Source organism: Cyprinodon tularosa, unplaced genomic scaffold, assembly GCF_016077235.1.
Source record: "Cyprinodon tularosa strain WSP-4 unplaced genomic scaffold, ASM1607723v1 ctg1100, whole genome shotgun sequence".
In the NCBI taxonomy this organism is placed as follows: Eukaryota; Metazoa; Chordata; class Actinopteri; order Cyprinodontiformes; family Cyprinodontidae; genus Cyprinodon; species Cyprinodon tularosa.
In genome coordinates this window covers 339-6875 of record NW_024037895.1, presented here as the reverse complement: position 1 = coordinate 6875, position 6537 = coordinate 339, and the positions used below count along the sequence as shown (strand labels likewise).

The 6537-nt window shown below is 42.3% G+C and overlaps 1 pseudogene; it reads right to left on the bottom strand.

Annotated features, from left to right (window-relative positions):
- Positions 1-569: 569 nt before the first annotated feature.
- LOC119791257 lies at positions 570-5783 on the bottom strand (annotated as a pseudogene).
- Between the last annotated feature and the right edge of the window lie 754 nt (positions 5784-6537).

Sequence of the window (6537 nt, the reverse complement as noted above, 5' to 3'; positions counted from 1 at the left end):
ACCCCCCCCCCCCCCCCCCCCAGGAAAAATCAGGCCATAATGAAGTTTGTCTCCGTAGATCTTTTTATAAACAGTATTTCATGTAGATATAGATTTTCTAGAGGCGTAACGTGCTGCAGTCACATTCTAATGCTGATCTCTACAGTCACTAGTTTGTCTCCTCTGGGCTGCCGTAGAACAAAGATGTCCGCCTCCATAAATCCCATAAAGATGATCATTAATAACATCCTGATGGATAAATATTAAATTCCTCCCAGAAATATTCTAGACTTGAAATAAAAAGCAAATCTGACTTTTCTTGGTAATATTTGAAGCTCAGAGGAGAAAAACAGCAGAAAGCTAAAAACATTTAAAAATGAAACATTAAATGTTAAAATGTATAAAGTGAATAAAAAGCAGGAATCAGTTGAGTTTTATTTCAGGATAACTGTTGCTTCTCTGTTTGGAAGAATAAAAGTTTCAATCACATTAAACATTTTAGATTTCTGTGTAAATATATTCAGGTTTGAACATTTTCTGCGTTTTTCAGTCATTTCAGCTGCTGATTCTCATTAGTCTCCTTCATTCTCCTCCAGAGGAAACGCTGCGCGTCTGAGACAGAAAACTGAAGGAAAAGCGAAGGAGCCGCCATCAGATGCATCAGTCAGCGTGAGTCAGCAGATATTCTTCTAAACTAGTTCAGTTTCCAGGCTTTAAAGCGTCATTCATGTCTGTTTATCTTTGTTTTATTGGAATCAGAGAAAATGAGAGAAAATGATCCAAAGCGTTTCTGTTTCTTCCAGAGTTCCTGAACGTAGAAACCAGCTCTGCTCGTTTGCAGGCAAACATTTCAAACAACGTCTGTATTAAATGTCTGGATCCTGTTCGCCCGCAGAGTTCCTCTCCAGAACGGCCCACAGCACCATCAGCCGGCGGGCCCACGCCGTGTCTGCCGGTGCAGCAGCAGCAGCTGCAGAAGCTCCGCCCCCTCAGTAGTAGGTGCACCAGTTGCTGTAGTCGCTGGGCATGAGGCCGCCGGTGATGAGCAGGATCAGGTCCACGAACCACCAGATCCCCAGGCCCCCCAGGGTGAGCAGCTTGCCCACCGCCGTGCCCGTGTGGCCCAGGCAGAAGCGGTCGACGCCGAAGCATCCCAGGAAGAAGGAGTACAGCAGCGTGGTGATGAAGTAGTGGCCCGTGTATCTATGGAGACGCAGACAGAAAGCAAAGAAACCTGTTCAAACTATTTTCCAGCTCATAAAGTAAATGAAGCCGAGCTGCTCTCTAGCTGGAAGCTACAGAACAGAGCAGATAAACAACCAGAGCAGCAAAGCAGCTGGACCAGTTTGATCCAGATTTCTGCCTTTAAGCGTTCTTGATGCTCATAACGCCGTCGCTGTGAACGCAGCTTCAGAACTACTGGTGAAAATGGGCCCAGAGGTCTGTGGCCACATCAGGACCTTCAGACCATCTGCTGAGGATCAACCTGCAGATGCAGGGAGCATCAACCTGCCTGTTTATGCATCAATGCAGAGTTTCTGAACTTGATGGTCACAGAAACTTCCCAGCATTCCATTAGCAGCTCTGATGGCTGAAAATAAATTCAGTGTGGCTGAAAAACTGATGATGCTGTTATTGCACGTCCTGATAGAACAGATGAGTGACAGAACGGATCACAGATGGAATGGATCATAGATGGAATGGATCCCAGATAGAATGGATCCCAGGTAGAATGGATCAGATAGAACAGATCAGATAGAAAGGATCACAAATAGAATGGATCCCAGATAGAATGGATCAGATAGAACAGATCAGATAGAAAGGATCACAAATAGAATGGATCCCAGATAGAATGGATCCCAGATAGAATGGATCCCAGATAGAAAGGATCACAAATAGAATGGATCACATATAGAACGGATCCCAGATAGAATGGATCAGATAGAACAGATCAGATAGAAAGGATCACAAATAGAATGGATCCCAGATAGAAAGGATCACAAATAGAAAGGATCACAAATAGAATGGATCACAGATAGAATGGATCCCAGATAGAATGGATCCCAGATAGAATGGATCCCAGATAGAATGAATCCCAGGTAGAATGGATCAGATAGAGCAGATCAGATAGAAAGGATCACAAATAGAATGGATCCCAGATAGAATGGATCCCAGATAGAAGGGATCCCAGATAGAATGGATCCCAGATAGAATGGATCCCAGATAGAATGAATCCCAGGTAGAATGGATCAGATAGAACAGATCAGATAGAAAGGATCACAAATAGAATGGATCCCAGATAGAATGGATCCCAGATAGAAAGGATCACAAATAGAATGGATCCCAAATAGAATGGATCAGATAGAACGGATCAGATAGAATGGATCACAAATAGAATGGATCCCAGATAGAATGGATCACAGATAGAATGGATCAGATAGAATGGATCAGATAGAATGGATCAGATCGAACGGATCAGATAGAATGGATCACAAATAGAATGGATCCCAGATAGAATGGATCACAGATAGAATGGATCTCAGATAGAATGGATCACAGATAGAATGGATCAGATAGAATGGATCAGATAGAACGGATCAGATAGAACGGATCAGACAGAACGGATCAGATAGAACGGATCAGATAGAAGGGATCACAGATAGAATGGATCCCAGATAGAATGGATCACAGATAGAATGGATCAGATAGAATGGATCAGATAGAACGGATCAGATAGAAGGGATCACAGATAGAATGGATCAGATAGAATGGATCAGATAGAACGGATCAGATAGAAGGGATCACAGATAGAATGGATCCCAGATAGAATGGATCACAGATAGAATGGATCAGATAGAATGGATCAGATAGAACGGATCAGATAGAAGGGATCACAGATAGAATGGATCACAGATAGAATGGATCCCAGATAGAATGGATCACAGATAGAATGGATCAGATAGAATAGATCAGATAGAATGGATCAGATAGAAGGGATCAGATAGAATGGATCACAGATAGAATGGATCCCAGATAGAATGGATCACAGATAGAATGGATCACAGATAGAATGGATCAGATAGAACGGATCAGATAGAAGGGATCACAGATAGAATGGATCACAGATAGAATGGATCCCAGATAGAATGGATCACAGATAGAATGGATCACAGATAGAATGGATCAGATAGAATAGATCAGATAGAATGGATCAGATAGAAGGGATCAGATAGAATGGATCACAGATAGAATGGATCCCAGATAGAATGGATCACAGATAGAACGGATCAGATAGAATGGATCAGATAGAAGGGATCAGATAGAATGGATCACAGATAGAATGGATCCCAGATAGAATGGATCACAGATAGAATGGATCGGATAGAATGGATCAGATAGAACGGATCAGATAGAAGGGATCACAGATAGAATGGATCACAGATAGAATGGATCCCAGATAGAATGGATCACAGATAGAATGGATCAGATAGAATAGATCAGATAGAATGGATCAGATAGAAGGGATCAGATAGAATGGATCACAGATAGAATGGATCCCAGATAGAATGGATCACAGATAGAACGGATCAGATAGAATGGATCAGATAGAATGGATCAGATAGAATGGATCAGAATGAGCCAGCATGGAGGAAGCTTATGGCGTCTTACTTGATGCACGGCACGTCTCCTCGGCACATTCGATATCATCCAGTGCCGTGCAGAGAACCTTGGTGTGGTTCACCTCCTTCTTCGTCTGGCCGCCCCACTGAACAAGAACATGATGTCAGCTGGTGTTACAGCCTCCTCCACCTACGGCTGCGAGATGGAGTACGCAGCCGTACTCCATCTCCTGAAGGGCGCTGTAGTTTCCAGCGTGGTCCACCGGCTCCTGGCAGTAGATGAACTCCTCGGGTCTAACAGGGAAGGAAAATAAAACATTCATTTGTTTCCGTTCATCACCATAGAAACCAGGCAGAACGTCCCTCTGATCCCATTCATAGATGTTTGAGGAAACATCCATTATTAGCTACGGATTCAAACTCTGTAATAAGAACAATCACCATTACCCTTCATGGAAAGCATTAGCGGGGACATGGAGTGACCCGGGCATTTTAGGAATAAACCCGGCAGGATGGTGAGGGAGAGCCGGGACCTTTGACCCTGTGCTGCAGAAATATGTTCATCCTGATGGCTGCTGCCTGAAAAAAGTGTGTTCAATAGGAAACTGGGATAAAGTCAGAGAACTAAGCTCTTTTCTTCTGGAATTAGGGGCATAGTTGATGATTTCATACCTGCCAACATTACTGTTTGGGTGTCTGCTCTGCCTGCTTAGCATGTTTTCACCCAGTCATGTGTTGGTCGGTCAGTAGAGACCCGAAAATTAAAAACACTCGGAGCAGCTTCAGGCTATAGCCGCTAGCTCACCAGACTCTGCTGCTAGTCAGCAGGATAGTCAGAACCCCGCCTCCACAACCGCCTCTTCCCTGCTTCCAACGGCTCGAGTCACACACTGAATGGGCTCCAAGGCAGAAGCAATCTGATTTAGACGCTTCAGCGGCTGTGATCTATATATCCAATGTACACCATTCTCGGCTTTTGCGTTAAGCACATCACGATTCCAGGTTCTCCAAAATGGCGGCCCGCTTACCAAAAAATTATAAAACAAAGCTTCATTTCTTTTTCACATTTATATTTTTCACATTTGTAACATCATTATTGATAATAGTGAGATACAATCTCGTGAATTGAGTTAGTTTGGTCTGTTTTATTTCCCCTTCAAATGGGAATTGTTAAAAGATGATATTTCAAACTTTCTTCGGAAATACGGTCACGATTTGGCTAAAAAAAGAGCTTCAGAGGAGAACAAATTAGGTCAGAAAATAATTTTTCGCACTTCAAAAAATAGGGTGACCAGATTTGGTTTTCTGAAAAGGAGGACATTTTGTTTTTTTTTTTTGCTTGGCCGCTGACTGGACCAGACCGGGCATTCGAACCGAGCCGTCAGCTAAAGGGCTACGTGCTGCGCTGTAGTCGACCAAAATCCTGCACGATGTTTAAATTCCCCCCAGACATTTTTTTAGGACATGTCCGGGAAAAACAGGACGTCTGGTCACCCTATTAAAGCAGTTGATTCTTTGGTTACTAAGGAAAATGCAGAACTCAGGATGGATGGGATCTAGAAATGTTAGATGAAGCCTCTGTCACAGGTAGACGATTCAGACCAGCGCGTGCCTGAAGTACGGGCTCAATGGAGGTACTGCATGGGGATCGCAAAATTTCTTCCACTGATTGAAATGTCTTTAAACCCACATTAGCATGAATTTAACAGACTGTAAACGGATAAATGGAGGCAGAAGATGTCTTTCAGTCATCAATATATATATATATATATATATATATATATATATATATATATTCCTAATTGAATAATTGATGAATTTCTAATTAAAGTTCAGGTCAACTGTCTGAATGACTGTATTTGTATAAATATAAGGATGAACTGGAATCAGAGCAAATTAAAAAATAATTTTCTTAAATTTTAATATCATTACTGCTCTAAGTGAGTCGTTCTGTCACTAAAGGCAAATCTTAAGGTTTCTATACTTCAGTTAACTCGCATTAGACGACGATTATTTTAGTCCATGATAATCATAGCTGACAGAAGGAAACATGGCTCACCTGTCCAGGTGGAGTTTCTGGGCGAGGAGCTGCCAGTCCTTGCCGTTGGCGTTGGCAGTATCAAAGGTGAGGATTTTAAAGGCTTTGGGCCCCGTTTGGGACGTGACGGTGCAGTCAGTCTGCATTCACAACCCAACTGGCTCCTTTTCACCCTGGAAGCACAGAGAAGGAACAAGCATCAGATAGGAGCTGAAGGAGCTGCTAGAGATGCAGGAGGTAAAACAGGCTGAGGATCATCCAGACAGCAGATGCTTCTACAGCAGCTCTACACCGTAAGCTGCTAGATCTTTTCTGGAAATAATACAAATTCACACACTGAGGTTGAAGGAGGAGAAACGGCATCAGATCACATCTGAATCAAAAACATCGTTTACAGTTTGGATCCTAAAGTTGCACAATCGGCATAAATTTGACAATAATTTCCTCTGTTTGTTTCATTAGACGCCAAACGTTTAAAACAACAGTTGGCTACAGACAAAAAAATATGTTCTAGAAATATGTTCTAGATTTTCTCTTTGCCAGAAAAGGCTGGAATTCCTCAATCATCCTTGTGGGAAACAGAGGTACTGCAGGGGGGTGTAAACTTTTCTGACAAACTAATAATTTAGAGAATTTAGAGAATAAATCTTTAGGAGTGGCTTAGTTTCCTTCTCAGTGCAGAAACCAGAAGTCATCTGAATTCCCAGATGAACAGTTTTCCCTCCATGTAGCCACTGGTTAGAAAAACAGAAATCAGATTTCCTCCTAGTTAAACATTTAGCAGGTTTTTCTACAATCATTTCAGACAAACAGATGCTGCTGTTTTATTCTCCTCTTAAGCTTAATCTCCAGGGGAAAAAAGTAGAAACACTCCAACTAGAACAGTGAGACTGCTTTGCT